General features: G+C 41.0%; 1 protein-coding gene across 5 annotated transcripts in view; it reads right to left on the reverse strand.

The window, feature by feature from the left end:
• The window catches only part of bcas3 (BCAS3 microtubule associated cell migration factor), a 442,206-nt gene that overhangs the window by 301,069 nt on the left and 123,158 nt on the right, over positions 1-17,979 (reverse strand). The window lies entirely within an intron of this gene.

Raw genomic sequence — 17,979 nt, forward strand, 5'->3', positions numbered from 1 at the left:
GCTCCAGCTTGCCCGTGACCCTGCACAGGATAAGCGGTTACAGATAATGGATGGATGAATGGATTTTCAATCTTAAACCAGGATATCAGTGATCAAGTCTGCGGTTTACAAAAACACTGCCTTTTAAAGCAACATATTAGCACACATGCTAAATGAGAAGCTGTTATTAAATGTGACAGAGTTTGATTTTTCATCTAATACTCAGTAACCTTCACAGTCACGCCGATGTACAAAATACAGTTTTTAATCTTGTAACGTGTCATAATACGGAGAATATCACAACGGCAGAATATCATCCCATTCGCTAAGTGTCAAATACTTGGACTGCGTCCCACATCGCATGTTACCTCACTATACATTTAATCAGCACACCAGTGGTGATGATCGTCTCATCTCATTATCTCTAGCCGCTTTATCCTGTTCTACAGGGTTGCAGGCGAGCTGGAGCCTATCCCAGCTGACTACGGGCGAAAGGCGGGGTACACCCTGGACAAGTCGCCAGGTCATCACAGGGCTGACACATAGACACAGACAACCATTCACACTCACATTCACACCTACGGTCAATTTAGAGTCACCAGTTAACCTAACCTGCATGTCTTTGGACTGTGGGGGAAACCGGAGCACCCGGAGGAAACCCACGCGGACACGGGGAGAACATGCAAACTCCGCACAGAAAGGCCCTCGCCGGCCACGGGGCTCGAACCCGGACCTTCTTGCTGTGAGGCGACAGCGCTAACCACTACACCACCGTGCCGCCCCGGTGATGATCATATTTAAGCATATTATTTAGTGCTTAAAATGGGACATGAATTCTCAGTGAAGGTGCATTACTTGCCTTTTGCAAATGTCAGATTAATCCACATCCACGTTTCAGACAAACACAGGGGGGGGGAACATTCCTGGAATCTGAGCTGTTTCGTTTTATAACAACATGATATCAGCTCTTTTGTGATTTACCAACACCCACAGCACACACAGGTATTTCTTAGAGCAACTCGTCATTGTCCAGCATCGGCCTGATTAAGGCTAAGTGGCTCAAGATGCTACACTCAAGAGGCCGGCGTTAATCAACTGCAATCACCAGTCATGCTTAAATTACCCTCACTCGTCAAACAATCTCCACACAAAGAGGGAACCTACATAAAGCCTGACATACAATCATATCCGAAAGGAAATTTCCCTGTTTAAAAAACAGGCGAATAGATTTGACTGATTCTCTTGAAGTGAGAATCTGAGGAAAAAAACAAAACAAAACCACAAGTAGAAAGCAGTGCAGGTCTGAAGCAAATTTAAACACGCGGGCCTAATGCGCATATGGAGTCGATCAGATACAGCGGACCATCCTGCTGCACGTCTCGACTGAACACCGAGTGACACATCAGCTGCACCATTAACGTCATTATGGTCTGCCAAACTACGCCAGAGACATTTCATTAATAAAAAGAACACACCTGTTTCCTCCAGGCATCAGCACGTACTGTATATACACGGCATGTTTATATAAAAGATCCATAGCTGATTCAAATACTTTAACCCTCAGCAAAGTAAAGAAATGAAGTGTGATAATGAAGTAACATTAGGCTCGTTTACTTCAGTCGTGCTGCTGCAGGGTGCCATGCAAATGCTACTGAATCCTAAACACATCGCAGTCTGCAAGTGTAATTCACTTGTTTGTTTTCCACACACAAGTCAATGACAGCAATAAGGCTATTTTTATTGCTATGTTAAAGTACATTTCGAATTTACTAGAGCGGCGGCTACAATTATCGACGGTTCATAATTATCGACGCCTTTTCAGATTTACCAATAAAAAACTATTTTACAAAGGCGAGTACTAAATATAAGTCTATGCAAAACAAAATTGAAATAAAAAGCATGTTTTGCTAACTTAATACCACATACCGATTATTATTATTATTTTAAATAAATAATCATTTGCATGTCGATAACTGCGGACAAAGGTGTCGATAATCGTGGAACGGTGTCACGTGATCTGATACGCTAAGTAATCAGGAATCAACTCTTTTTTTTTTTTCTTCCCCCAGTGGAAGTTATTCATGCACAATTTACATATTGAAAGTCTTTTCTACTTCGGCAACGGCCAAAAGATCGTTAAGGTGTTGATAATTGTAGCCGCCGCTCTAGCATAAGTAAATAATAATTCGACAATCATACAATCAGAATATGTCTGTCATATAGAAATGATAAACATTAGCTGCTGTAATTAACTGTAAGAAAATTCATGCACTGAACATAATATGAGTTTTATTAATTTTCAGAAAAGTAGCATAAAGTTAGGTGATGTAACCATGACTACGCATGCACAATTAAAATGTTTGGGTCTAACTACCAGAAAGAGGAACGTCAATCAGCGGTATAGGAGTTTAACCAGATCAGATTTTCATTTTAATTTCATATAATTATTGTAATGATTTTAGAAAAACAAGGCTGTTTATTGATGCAAATTAAATCGATAAAAATGTTAAGGGACAGTGACTTTTATTGTTTTTTTTTTAATATTAATATACTTCCGTTGCACTGCCTTGCTTACTTTTTGTCAATGATTAGCATGAAAGTTAATTGGTTAGTTCTACAAAGAAATGTTGTACTGTTACAGCGTTAACTTGTGCAAATGTAAATTTGCATTTTTAAAGCTGATCTTGTTTCTTACATATACATATATATATATATATATATATATATATATATATATATTCATTTATTTTTTTTTATTTTGTATATAAAACACTCCAGAAACTTTAGACTTGCACACAATACAGGCCAAACAGCTGAACCTGATCCATCAAAGCTGGTGTAGCTGTGCCGTCTATTCTGCTCTTCATGTGCGTTAATAAGAATAAATATATGGCTTAATCACTAAAGAAGTGTTTTTCTTACTCAATTATGTTTCCTTCCTCAAACTGCGACGTTTTCGAGACCATCTCGGTAAGCTTACAGAACTTCATTTTATACACAAGAGGCAAAAGCCCTCAATGAGAAAACTCTAAAACATAAAACCTGATTATCTGGGAGTGAAAGCGTACCAGCGTTTTAGATCATTACCCAGACTCTCTGTGTTGCACTAATGCCCAGAAATGCTGGCTTTGTGCTTACCCAAGAGCGGCTATTTAGGGCTCATGGCCCTCAATAAAGCCAAGCTTTTGCTGGAGACATTACACAAACCCCCGCCCTATTCCACGCAGTGCCTGGCTCTCGAGGGCCCTTCACATTTCAAAACCACTACACCCCAAACGCAGTTACCTTTTGTGCGCGAGAGCAGCAGAAAAGAAAAGGAATTTGAACAGGAAGCAGCCTGAAAACCCATAATGGTGCTTCTGACTGACAAACACGAAGAAGAAGGGGAAGGAAAAATCTTAATGAATTTAGCATCTTTCCAAGAAGACATACTCTGCCCTTGTATTACCTTTCCTCTCCATCACTTTAATGTCTGCCTCAAACACAAAGCAGGGGCAGCTACATTCACAGCAGCTTTACAGCGCTCCGATCCCACACGAATCTCCCAAACGCACCCAAGACAGAGTCGGGATGCAAAGTAGATGGAAACGTCAGCATGGCCTGCTTAAGACCCAAAGTCTTAGAAGTGGCACATGTCGGTGTGTAAGGTGCCTGGTCACTCCGAGCCTACGGAGTTGTCATTTGATTAATGACTCATGCACGAGAGCTCGCGCGCTCAGACGTGACAGGCCGATGGAAAGAAGATCCATCAATGCAAATCCACAGCCGTTGCAAGCCTCACTCCAGGAGACAGCTTGGGTCATGCTGTCACCTGACCCCTCAGGATCCTGTCCCCTCTCGCTCATTTGCATTTTCTTCTAATGGCACAGACTTGCCTGCCCTGTCACTGATATCTTGTTTTTCTCTCCCAAGCTGTTCTATTTGCATCAGGGAAAGTGTCGGCCATGCTTTCCCTTCTGAAAAGAACCTTTAACAAGCGACACACACACCATCTACTCGCATCTAATAAGCATATAAAGCTGTTCTGTATTAATATGAAAAACGCTCGCTGGGAAATTACGAGCCGAGCTTATATGATATACTGTATTTCAGCGGGTTTAAATGTTAAACACTGAGAAACCGTTTCGGATTTGAGACCGCAAAGAAGAGCCTTATACAAAGCCGTGCTCCTGCCATGGGAATACTTCAAAAAATAAAAAAATACAATTATATATATATATATATATATATATATATATATATATATATATATATATGTGTGTGTGTGTGTGTGTACACCATTTCCCTGTTCTTGTTTTTATTTCCCCCTCTCTAAGTCCAAGTTTCATGTTTTGGATGAAGTGTGGAGCACACAGGAGGTGGGGACTGAAGAAAAGAGGCAGGGAGAAGACGAGAGGAAGAGGAACAATGGCTGTTCTGCTAAAGGGAAAGCGCTGTCAAGTCTGGCTGTGCCAATTCCCAGAACTATCATTATTAAAATACTCACTTCCAGGAGGGAAGAAAAAAAAAAAACCCAAAAAACTGGAGACCAGAAAGTGCCGGATAAAAGCAATCCCACTGGACAAAGTGAAAACAAATTAAAAGGACCATTATAAAACACAGATGCTGCAAAGAAAATAAACTTCACAAGATTTACTGTTTTCTGAGGAAATCAGACATTGGTGGAAAAGACATCAGCGCCGACTCCTGGGTAACGGTGAACGAGAGCCAAGGTTGCCTCAGCTTCTTCTTCTTTTTTTTTTATAAAACATATCTGCTGGGCTACTATTTTCGAGCTCACCGTGGAGTCGAGCCAGCATCTGCAAACATGGCACGCTGCCACCTACTGAATGGATGTTAGGGACAGCAAGTTTTGACAGCACATTTTATTGACAGCAAGTGTAATATTCTGTAAAACGTCCTGAATATTAGGACATATTGCTGTAGCATAGCTGCTTTTACAAGAGAGCTGGGATACTTGATTCTGCATTTATAAGGTAAAGGAAGCGCTTTGGTTTGCATTTATATATGTTATCTAACAGCTACAATTGCACACTTGTGCAACAAGGCCGAGATATCGGCTCGAAATAGTGTCACAGATGAAAAAAATTATTTCTTGGCCATCATAGAGCATTAATATTTTCAGGTTTCGTCATGCAGTGCAAACAAAACTGTGGGACCGCTGATATGAATCCCAAGTCGCAGTCCAAAATTAAGATCTTTAAATTTGATGTATTGAATATTATTTAGAATAACTACATGAGCATCATCATAAATAATTAAGAAACTCATGCTAAATATATACAGATGGCCAAAACTCTAACTGAATAAGTTATACAACATGTCTGCACTTACAGCTCATCAGCAAGCACCTTGGTGACACTGGGAATCTGTACTCTTCAGGGGCTCAGATGACACAATTACTAGAACCATATGTGAACATGTTTGTTTGGGAGAGTTGCGTTTGTGTGTGTGTGAGAGAGAGAGAGAGAGAGAGAGAGAGAGAGAGAGAGAGAGAGTGTGAGTGTGTGTGTGTGTGTGTGTGTAGCGCCGTATCTTTCACCTCCGATGAACGCAGTGAGTAAATGGGGCATGAGCGGATGAACAGGAAGGCATCCAGAGACTCAATCAATGGACCCGAGCATGTGGCTCTGATCATGAAACAGTAATCTGATCATGTCAATTTACTTATGTGTAAGTGGGGAGCATATCTGGCCCTCCAAGTCATGAAGGCTCCAATGACAAAAGGCCATTTTGGACATGTTTAAGCTAAACCACACAGCGGGCTTTTGATCTGCAGAAAGCGCACTGCCTTGAAGGTGGAGAAATATCCCGAACTCTGGATGCACCAACGCACCAGGGTTCTAGTCAATACACGATACGAGACGATACATTATATAAAACAGGCAGCTAAATCTAGAATCGATAGAACCCATAACTTCAACAGAGTGCAATTTTGTTGACACAAACATAGAGAAACAAACACAAACATATGTACAATACTGCTACTACTACTACTACAACAAAAATAAATAAATAAGTTTTTTAAAAATAATAATAATAATATCCATCCATCCATTATCTCTAGCCACATTATCCTGTTCTACAGGGTCGCAGGCAAGCTGGAGCCTATCCCAGCTGACTATGGGTGAGAGGCGGGGTACACCCTGGACAAGTCGCCAGGTCATCACAGGGCTATAATAATAATAATAATTTCACATTAGCTTTCCCACTCAAATAAATATATGAGCTCATGCTATGCTACCGTGAAGTGTAGATAAGTAGTGTGAATATATGAATGACAGACAGACAGACAGACAGACAGACACCCAAATTAATTCATTTTCACTCTGAAAGCCTGTAAAAGATAAATGGCTTCTCCCAAATGTAGCTTAACAAACAAACAAACAAACAAACAAACAACCGATTCACCACTATTTAATTCAATTTCACTTTAAAAAACTTAATTCCTAAAAAGATAAAGAGTTTCTACTCAATTTCGCGCTCAATCAGTCAAGCAGTGCTATAAATAAATATTTTTTTGGCATTATAAATATAAATGAAGACAGACAGACAGAATGTTACAATAAGCACATTATTATTATTATTATTATTATTATTCCCTAAAATCTTAACAAAATGAAATACAATCTCACAAAATGGTGTGACTCTTAGCGGTCTCAGGAAATTCTAATAATGAAACAACAAATACACGGTTTCTAAATAAGGAGCCCTTTGTGTGTTAAACATCAACACCGAGTTACCGTTTCCTTTAATTAATGTGACCAGCATAATGCCACGTGTTCTTCTCCTCCAAAATGAATCCCAGTTTAACTGCTCTCACATAGTTAATTTGGGACTCATTTGGAAAGCAAAGAACATGTGGTCATATAGCGGGAACAATAATTAAAGGAAACATCTGACATATATGAGCAAATCCAATGTGGTAACTTTACTGATTTGGATAACGGCATAGTTTCTAAATGTGTAATGTAATTAAAATGTCCAGCATTTTACTAATGCGCCACCTGTTCGGAACCCACATTTATAAATACAAAAAAAAAAAAAAAAGCCACCAAAGAAAGTTTAGCGTCTGACTAATATTATCATCATGTTCAATTCAAGCTCTTCACTGTGATTAGCTAAAAGTACAAACATGAACACGCAGGACAGTCGCGCACACGGCCAAACCCCGTGCCTGCTTACAGCGCTGAGCACATCTCCAACACGAAACACTTTCTCGTTTAAAAATGATAAGACAGAAAGCACATCCCTGTTTGTTTAATCTAACCATGCAGATGCTGTCAAAGTAGACGCTTTTATTTTATACACACAGAAAGATTTGACCAAATTTTGCCATTATTGATTTTTTGTTATATCCTCTCAGAACAATCTATAAAATATTGATGTCCATACGGCTAAATTAAAATCTATCAGACATTTCCTCTAAGGTCAGGAGTGAAGTTAACTACAGTGAGGGGGAGGTTTTCTGGAAGATGATGAGAACTTGTGCTGTATAGCTCCAGGTCATGAGAAGTGTCAAAAACACAAAACTGCATGGTGGGAAAGGGCAACAAATATCATCAGGACTCACAATGACTGATAAATCCGCATCGGCCCTCTCGACAAGTCTTCACATGACACAGCGTACACGCTTGCGAGACAGAAAAAAAACCCCACTAAAGATATAGATCATACTGTAGGTGAGTTAAAATTTAATTTAATGACACTAAAAAAAAAAAAAAAAAAATACAAATTTGCAAAATCTTGACTGGTATAAAAGTGTGAAAATGAAAAGTGTGTTTATGTGCTGTTCATTAAATTATAAAAAATAAAGTAGCTGTGTTTACTTTTGGCTTCACACACAAAAAATGTCTCTCTTAATAACTGTGTGAAAAAAAATACACTTAGCATTGTGTTTATTTTTATTTACTGATTTATTAATTTGTTTCTTTATTTATTTTTGTATGCGTAATAATGGGTAGAAAACATGGCAAAACATATCGTTATACTTATATTATCCCGAAAGTGATGTTTTCCCCCCAGTGACAGCCTGTTGATCCGTGACAGAGGGGAAAAGAAATTTAAAAAAAAAAAATCAACCTCACAATGTTGCTTTTCATTTAACAGTATTTTTTTTTCCAATGATGTACAAATACCCAAAAGTGAGTTTTCAAAAAGCGGATATGTTGATCTCAATTTATTCTGCACTTATCCCTATTACAGTGTCTTTAAGGCCTGATCAGAAGAGGAAACAGAACTTCACGTTCCTAACAGGAGGCTATTCATAAACCACAAATCACAGAGTAGCTGCTGCCTTTCTGTTGGATTAGATTCATATCAAGAAGAAATTTCAAAGCCCAACCGAAGCCTTATGAGATAATCCCACTGCTCTCCGAGCTCCAGGAGCGACTCTGCTGGCTTCGCCGATCAAAGCTGAGAGCACAGCGCCACACGAAGGGCGGAGAAGGAACAGCATGTAACTCTGTACACTCCAGCCTCGTGGCACCGACACAACACGCTATAACCAGAGCAATAAATCTGCACGATGATACATGTGGTATGTTAAAACAAGAGCAGCGCTTTGATGCTTGACTTGATTGGATGCTTGATGTTTACTGAGCGGACGCGCAGCACTTCATCTTTAAGACAAGTCGCTGTTAAAGTCACAGAGATGGATTTCAGGGGTGTGCATGCGCCGGGGAAAAAAGCCAGCTTTTGATTACAGAGAGTATGTTTTCTGACCCTGCCGGAGCACATCAGATCTGCTCGCCTGACTAAAGGCCCCACACACACACACACACATCTTCATTTGAACTTGATCTCATCTCATCTCTCATTATCTCTAGCCGCTTTATCCTGTTCTACAGGGTCGCAGGCAAGCTGGAGCCTATCCCAGCTGACTACGGGCGAAAGGCGGGGTACACCCTGGACAAGTCGCCAGGTCATCACAGGGCTGACACATAGACACAGACAACCATTCACACTCACATTCACACCTACGGCCAATTTAGAGTCACCAGTTAACCTAACCTGCATGTCTTTGGACTGTGGGGGAAACCGGAGCACCCGGAGGAAACCCACGCGGACAACATGCAAACTCCGCACAGAAAGGCCCTCGCCGGCCACTGGGCTCGAACCCGGACCTTCTTGCTGTGAGGCGACAGCGCTAACCACTACACCACCGTGCCGCCCCATTTGAGCTTGATGGGCTAACTAAATGAAAAACTATGGACACTGGAGTTAAGACAATGTGATAGTGTTCATCAAACACATTTATGCGCAAAAGTATAATCACCTCACAGCGAGAAGGTTCTGGGTTCGAGCCCAGTAGCCGACGAGGGCCTTTCTGTGTGAAATTTGCATGTTCTCCCCGTGTCTGCGTGGGTTTCCTCTGGATTCCCCCAAAGATATGCGATTAGGTTAACATGAGGCAGCCTCGGGCTGAAGTGCCCTTGAACCCCCACCTGCTCCCCGGGTGCTGTAGTATGCTGGGTTCATTGCTTCAGATGGGTTAAATGTAGAGGAGGAATTTCCCTGTGCTTACGGTAAGTGTACGTGTGATAAAGTGTGTTCTGTTCTTGGTCATACTGCATTTACATTTTATAATTCAAGAAGACTTTTCATTCCCACTTCTCTCAGGATTTAAACTCTTATTCACGAATATGACCAAGGACTGGCTGATACACAGCTGGATGACACAGTAACGCAAGCAGAGGATCCTCATGTGTCACTATTCGAACGTCAGTTAAAAAGCCAAATAAGTGAAGGGACTGGCGACAGCAGCTAATATCATACGGACACATCTTACAACACACAACATGTCTAGGGCTTTAGCGCCTGCTTTATTTCCTGTCTTCGGATGCCCACTGTATGCTCAGCTTCCTGTCCTTGGCTCACAGGAGAGGAACCCGATGTGGTCTTTCTTCTGCGGTTGGAACTGTTATTGCTTTTCTGTTCGCCACAGTTGTAAAGAGCAGTTACTTGAGTTACTGTAATCTTCCTGACAGGTCGAACCAGTCTGGCTGTTTCCTCACATCAACAAGGCATTTCTGCCCACAGATCTGGAATGTTTTTTTGTTTCTTTTTTGCACCATTCTGTGCAAACCCTACAAGATGCTGCATGCTAAAATCCCAGGAAATCAAAAGACTCGAACCGGCCCGTCCTCTATCTGTATGAAGTTATACACTACACTGCTTATTTGTCACGTACACATCGCGGTACAGTGGAATTCCTTCCGTCACATATCCCAGCTCATTAGGCAGAGCCGAGGTCAGAGTGCAGGGTCAGCTATGATACAGTGAGGGTTACAGTGCATATCACGGGTAAATTCAGGAGCAAGATCAATGTAATTCTCCTATTTTAGATTAAACTTTGGTCAAATATCTGTCACATTTTGCATTTTGTGCAATTTTTTTTACCTTGCGCAATAGGGTGCATCAGTTGCCCTCACTTTCATAAAATCTGATGCATTTTTGTTTGGGTGTTCCTTTTCACCAATAAAGACATCCTGTAAAATTTTTTGACCATATTCAAAAGTCTAATGGTGGCACCATGAGGTTCATTTTTTGCCAAAAAACGCTTATTTTATGTTTTCGCGTAAGGTTTGAATCACAATGTTGGACTCCATTTATTGATTTCTTGTGGCCCAGAGATCATGTTAAGAACCTTTGCAAGGGATTGAGAAGCATTAATGTGATTCACAATACATTTGTATTGTTTAAAAGTAGTTGAACAATGATTCAATGAACAGCTAAAACTCAAACTGTGCTTGATAATATATTTAGAATATGTACTAAAAATGTGTATCTAAGATATTTGGTATACTCTATAAGGTGCCATAATGTTTCATGAAACGTGATCGAAATTTTGTCATAAAAGTCATAAAATAGCAGCTTTTTCCAGAACTTTGAGCTCCTGGTGCCACCGTTAAACTTTTGAAATTTTGTCAAAATATTTCACCCAGTGGGGCGGCACGGTGGTGTAGTGGTTAGCGGTGTCGCCTCACAGCAAGAAGGTCCGGGTTCGAGCCCCGTGGCCGGCGAGGGCCTTTCTGTGTGGAGTTTGCATGTTGTCTGCGTGGGTTTCCTCCGGGTGCTCCGGTTTCCCCCACAGTCCAAAGACATGCAGGTTAGGTTAACTGGTGACTCTAAATTGAGCGTAGGTGTGAATGTGAGTGTGAATGGTTGTCTGTGTCTATGTGTCAGCCCTGTGATGACCTGGCGACTTGTCCAGGGTGTACCCCGCCTTTCGCCCGTAGTCAGCTGGGATAGGCTCCAGCTCGCCTGCGACCCTGTAGAACAGGATAAAGCGGCTACAGATAATGAGATGAGATTTCACCCAGTGTGTTTTCTTACCAAAAGGAACATAACAAAAATGCATCATGATCGGAGGAACTTTTCATTTTTAGGGGGCAACTGATGCACCCTATTGCGCAATACCAGAAAAATTCAGTTGAAATCAAGCCATTTGAGGCGAATTGGTCCGCCTCTGAAAAAACTTGGCATTCGGATTTCCTGGCAAACATTGTTTTTCATGACATCGCGTGCGGGACGCCTCCCTCTGAATCCTACGTCAGCGCTGGTTTGTTTATGAGAAAACGACCTGGTGGTTTTCTGCAAATTTCTTCAACGTTATTGCGTAATCATTAAAATGGTTAACAGATGTATCGTAGGAGGGTGTAGCAACACCAATCTTGATGGGATTAGTACTCATCGTTTCCCAAAAGACCGGACAATGAGAGAGAAATGGGAGCGCTTGGTCTACACAGGCTGTGCACTGAAACCGTGCAAAGCTCGCGCAGCCTGCTGGCGCTTCCGCAGGTGACGTCACGAATCTGGCTCCAGACTCCCTTGGGATTTTTCCAGACGCATTTTGCTATTTTATTTTTTTCTGCTGTAGACAGATGGCCTTGTGCAAAATTACCCTTCTGGATGAGTGTGTAAAGGGACATACTTTCATTAAAAAAAAAAAAGGTCCAGAACATGCACTTTATGGGCCTTGCTCAAGGGCCCAACAGTGGCAGCTTGAACCCCAGACCTTCTGATCAGTAAACCAGAGCCTTAACCATTGAGTCACTGTTCCTAGCAGCAATGCTGAAGCAAAATGCATCCAAGAATAACAGTGAAACTACTACGGTAGGCTTTCACAAGAATTGTGCAGTGTGTCTCCAGAGGAAAAGACACACAACTGACAAAAACGGAAAAAGCTCCATAATTAAACAGGGAGCAAAGAAAGTGTTTTTTTTTTTTTGGTCTATTTTTGCACCCAGCCAGCAATGTAGGATGTGTATGTCTCCAGTTCCTTCCCCAAATCAACGTGTTGTCACAGCCGACAATCACACGCCTGTTGTTATGACTATCGTGCTGTAACTTTTCACATTTTTAATCTGCTGCTGGCTTCACACCCACAAACGTCATGCATCACCAAAAAAAAAAAGCAACTCGGATTAATTTGGCTTTTCCTGTCTGAAAATCTGTACATGGGACTCGGTCGACTGAACCTGATATGTAAGAATCAACATCAGTTCATTTATTTATTTGAGCTTACACTGGGTTTCGGAATCCAGTATACTATCAGTCCATCATACTGCCAGTCCACAGAAAATGTGACAGAAATCTCATTAATGGTTAAATACTTCATAAAAAAGTTTTAAGTTAATCAAACTGTTTGGTCAATACTGAGAGAAGACGAGTGTAATTGGCATTGCAATATGCAAGTCAAAATTTAAACCCTTTCTATTAAAAGGCCACGTACTCCCTAGGAAGTGAAATGGTGCTGATAAATCCTGACAGAGGAACTTAAAAGATGAAGAGCTGTAAAAGAGGAAGAGTGTACCGACAGGAAGTGAGTGGTCCAGACACTCCAGCTCAAAGTAAGGGCCTTTAGGAGAGTAAGGACTCATCAGGGCTCTGGGGAGCACAGAAAGGGGAAGAGAGGTAGCGAAAAAGCATAACGCTCGCTCACTCACTTTCAAACACACACACACACACACACACATGAATGAGTGTAGAAGCCATACTCCATTAACCTATTATCTTTTAGCCTGGGGATCCAGTGAACAAACCTTGACGTTAGAAAACCAGGACATTCTTGTGCTTTGAAGTAAAATCCTGTACAGGGTTTAAAACGCCACATCTTCAGATTCCTCTCAATCCGTGTAAAATTTTCGCCTGGTCACTGCAGACTCAGCTGAACGACTAATTTGTAACAGGTGCTGCTTTGAAAAGTGAGTCGGATTTATGAAACGCATCTTCAGGGGACTTTCATGACCACATGAGGTAAGCTGAGCACGACCATGTCATAGAACCGCCCTGCTTAATATGGACTTGGTCATTAATTACTGAATATTTCATGGATGCAAACGGCGCGCCTTTTGGCGGATGCCGCCTTTTTCACGGCTGTCTGGGGGACTTGTGTGAATCGCACAGATCCGATGAGGTTTTTTTTTTTTTTTTTTGTGGGGGGGGGGGGGGGGGGGGGCGCGTTGGAGTGTCTGATTATAATTTCATCAAAGTAAATTCTGTATTAAAATTACTAAATAAGCAAATGCCGTTACAGTCCATGAAACATAGGAAGTATAAGTATGAGAAGAAAACAGTAAATCAGAAAGCTGCGCACGTACAGCCAATTACGTAACTTACGTTGGACTGATGGAAATCCTTGCGCGTGCAGTGAAGTGCAGCCAGCAGCAGATAATGGCGCGCAGCCAATTGGCTTTACGTGCGCAGCTTTCTGATTTACTGTTTTCTTCTCATACTTATACTTCCTATGTTTCATGGACTGTAACGGCATTTGCTTATTTAGTAATTTTAATACAGAATTTACTTTGATGAAATTATAATCAGACACTCCAACACCCTCCCCCCCAAAAAAAAAAACCCTCATCGGATCTGCGCGATTCACACAAGTCCCCCAGACAGCCGTGAAAAAGGCGGCATCCGCCAAAAGGCGCGCCGTTTGCATCCATGATATTTTCCCCCTGACACCTGTACGTGCATGCCAAGATCCTGAAAGTGCACGGTGTGAGTACGGTTTGTGTGTATGTGAGATCGATGACCCAGAGCGACAGTGAGTAAGTAAGACCCTTTAGATTAGAGCCTCTCCAGGGGGCTCCACAAACATCCATTGGGCTGCTGGAAACTATTGAGAACACATCAGCAGGCTGCTTTCAGTGCGGACGGGGTATTGATCAATCCCGCTGCTGCTTTGAGGACCACAGAGTACTGATGGGTAAACAGTGTCGACAGCCACGCCGGTCAGCACAGTGTGTGTGCGTGTGTGCTCGTCAATCAAGTGTGTTTGCAACCACGGACAGTGTTTGACAAATCTGGCATACAGAGTATATCGCACAGAGCTGTGACACTGAGGGCAGTGGGTTCAGGTGCAAGGTCTTCTCAGGTGACACGATTAACTCTCTAATGACCATGGCCAGCTTACATCGCAGATCTCAAACTTCTGCAGATGAAAGAACGACATAACACGACACAGTCCAGGCTCGGTGGTGGTGTATGCCTAACACATAGTGTCTATGCAGCATAATTGGTTCTCAAAGTGGGGTCCAGCGGCCCACAGGGGTTTGTGAAGCATAGCCAGGGGCCCATAATTTATTATTATTTTGTTACAGGAAATCACAATCTGCCATTTTCAAATGTTATTATTATTATTATTATTATTATTATTAGCGATTACGTTATTCCAGTTATTCATCTGTTTGACCGGAATTGAACAGGTTTAATCCAAGCAATCCAAACATCACTAACTCAAAAATAAGTACACCGACAGTTCCAGTAAAAAGTTTGGACAGACCTCATGATTCATTGGTTTTCCTGTATTTTGACTATTTTCTACATGGTAGAACAATACTGAAGACATCAAAACTATGAAATAACATCTGGAACACAGATGGAATTATGTGGTAAACAAAAAAGTGTTTAAAAAAAAAACTAAATATATTTCATAGTTTAGATTGTTCAAAGTAGCCACTGTTTCCCTTGATGATGCTTTGCACACTATTGGCATTATATTAACCAGCTTCATGAGGGACGGAGTCACCTGGAACGCTTTTCAATTAACAAGTGCCTCGTCAAAAGTTAATTAGTGCAATTTCTTGCCTTCTTAATGCATCTCAGATCAAACGGTAAATAATAAATAATAAAAATGCTATTAAAAGTAAATAGCCCTATTCCACAACTGTAATAAAATAAAGAAAAAACATTGAATTAGAAGGTGTGTCCAAACTTTTGACTGGTATGTGTGCCAGCTTGGGCCTCATCTCATCTCATTATCTGTAGCCGCTTTATCCTGTTCTACAGGGTCGCAGGCAAGCTGGAGCCTATCCCAGCTGACTACGGGCGAAAGGCGGGGTACACCCTGGACAAGTCGCCAGGTCATCACAGGGCTGACACATAGACACAGACAACCATTCACATTCACACCTACGCTCAATTTAGAGTCACCAGTTAACCTAACCTGCATGTCTTTGGACTGTGGGGGAAACCGGAGCACCCGGAGGAAACCCACGCGGAGAACATGCAAACTCCACACAGAAAGGCCCTCGCCGGCCCCGGGGCTCGAACCCAGGACCTTCTTGCTGTGAGGCGACAGCGCTAACCAGTACACCACCGTGCCGCCCTGCTTGGGCCGATGAAAGTCTAATATTTAAACAGTTGGATTATATTCATAAAATAAATCCGTGCTGAGAGGGTCTGTGAAATTTATTTTAGAGTTAAATAAGTCCCTGATTCTAAAACATTTGAGATCCCATGGATTACATCGCAATTCACAGCAAGTTGTCTCCCAACTGTTAGGAGATCCCAATGTCAAATCCCGATACCAGCGCCACAGGCATCCATAGCCAGGAGTCCAAGAAAGCAAAACTGGCCCCGCTCTCTTGGTAGGAAAGATTACTCTTTCCCTTGTTGATTGTACAGTAGTGGGTCACACAGCAAACAATATACATTTATGTCAGCACACAGTACAATCCTGTGTTAATGTACTAAACTTTTCCATGGACATCACATTTTAGCTTCTGAATGCGAATCCAGTTTAAAATACAACAGTGAAGCAATCTGAATATAAAAAAAGAACCTAATTGAGCAGGCATGTAACGATATATCATGTAACAATAAAACGCGATACATATTTAATGACGATTTGATGAAATAAAAACTGAATCATGCTTACCATCAGGCTGCGTAATCTTAGTTTTTCCAAGCTGTACTTGCGTTATTTAAACAGCAGATTGCCCAATAACACATAATAGCAGGAATGCACATGACTTTTCCTTAGACGGAAGTAACACAGCTCTAATGCCATGAAAACAGAAAAGCAGATCTAAACTGGGAGAAAGCTGTTGTGCGAGTGTCTGTACAAATAGATTTAACAAGAAATCTGAGCCCTTTCTACAGACTGCCAAAAGCTAAAGAAAAGAGAAGAAACTGCAGGTAGTAGAAATGTTCATGCAAGTTTATGAAAAAAAGGACTATTTGTTATCAGTGCTTTCATTTTTAATGAAAGGAATATAATAGTTAGTAACCTATTTTTATTTTTTTCACGGTCCGGTTTCCATCAAATCCTGCGCTCTGATTGGCTCGTGAGCGGTCCGGAATCCTACGATCCGGACCCCGGTTACGGATTTTGGCGACTCGCTCGTTCGCAACAACAAACATAGTAGCAATTTTTTGTCAACATTTATTTTCACATTTCGCTATTTGTATAAATAGAGGACTATATAGGTGGTAAAATGTAGTTTTTTCCCTGCCATGGAAGTGCACTTGTATACCGAGGAGGAAGCCATTTGCATTACAGCCATGAATGAGGATTCAAAATGGCGGCTTGCCTTGGCTTTGTTTTCTGTTTCGGGCGCTCTCGTTTTCTGTTAGAATTTGGTAAAGAAAAAAAATATATTATTTACCAGCTTAAGGTCGGTCCGTATGGTGAAATACCGTGACCGAGGTCTTGAAAATACTGACTGAGGCCTCTGGGTCAGTATTTTCAAGGCCAGGGTCACGGTATTTCACGATATGGGCCTTCCAGCTGGTAAATTATATATATTAGGGTGCATCAGTTGCCCTCACTTTCATAAAATCTGATGCATTTTTGTTTGGGTGTTCCTTTTCACCAATAAAGACATCCTGTAAAATTTTTTGACCATATTCAAAAGTCTAATGGTGGCACCATGAGGTTCATTTTTTTGCCAAAAAACGCTTATTTTATGTTTTCGCGTAAGGTTTGAATCACAATGTTGGACTCCATTTATTGATTTCTTGTGAGCCAGAGATCATGTTAAGAACCTTTGCAAGGGATTGAGAAGCATTAATGTGATTCATAATACATTTGTATTGTTTAAAAGTAGTTGAACAATGATTCAGTGAACAGCTAAAACTCAAACTGTGTTTGATAATATATTTAGAATATGTACTAAAAATGTGTATCTAAGATATTTGGTATACTCTATAAGGTGCCATAATGTTTCATGAAAAGTGATCGAAATTTTGTCATAAAAGTCATAAAATAGCAGCTTTTTCCAGAACTTTGAGCTCCTGGTGCCACCGTTAAACTTTTGAATTTTGTCAAAATATTTCACCCAGTGTGTTTTCTTACCAAAAGGAACATAAAAACAAAAATGCATCATGATCGGAGGAACTTTTCATTTTTAGGGGGCAACTGATGCACCCTAATATATATATGTTTTACACCAACCTTTACAAATGAGGATAAATTATTGAAGCAAAAAGAATATTTAAGCTGATAAAGAATAAAATAAGGAAAATAAATGTTGCAATTTTTTGGTAATAAAATTTTCTAGATTTCAGGACTTTTTTTTCTCCAAAAATATTGTGGGAAAATTGTATCTTGACCATTACTGTGAATCGAATCATGAAATGGGCGAATTGTTACATGCCTATCACTGAGTGTTTAGGGCGATAAACTGGATTACTCTGGAGTCCAATGATTAATCACGATCTAAATCTCTAACCTAGAAAGGACAAAAAAATTGCTCAAGTATTAATCAATTC

The sequence above is a fragment of the Neoarius graeffei genome, chromosome 17 (assembly GCF_027579695.1).
Source record: "Neoarius graeffei isolate fNeoGra1 chromosome 17, fNeoGra1.pri, whole genome shotgun sequence".
NCBI classification, from domain to species: Eukaryota; Metazoa; Chordata; class Actinopteri; order Siluriformes; family Ariidae; genus Neoarius; species Neoarius graeffei.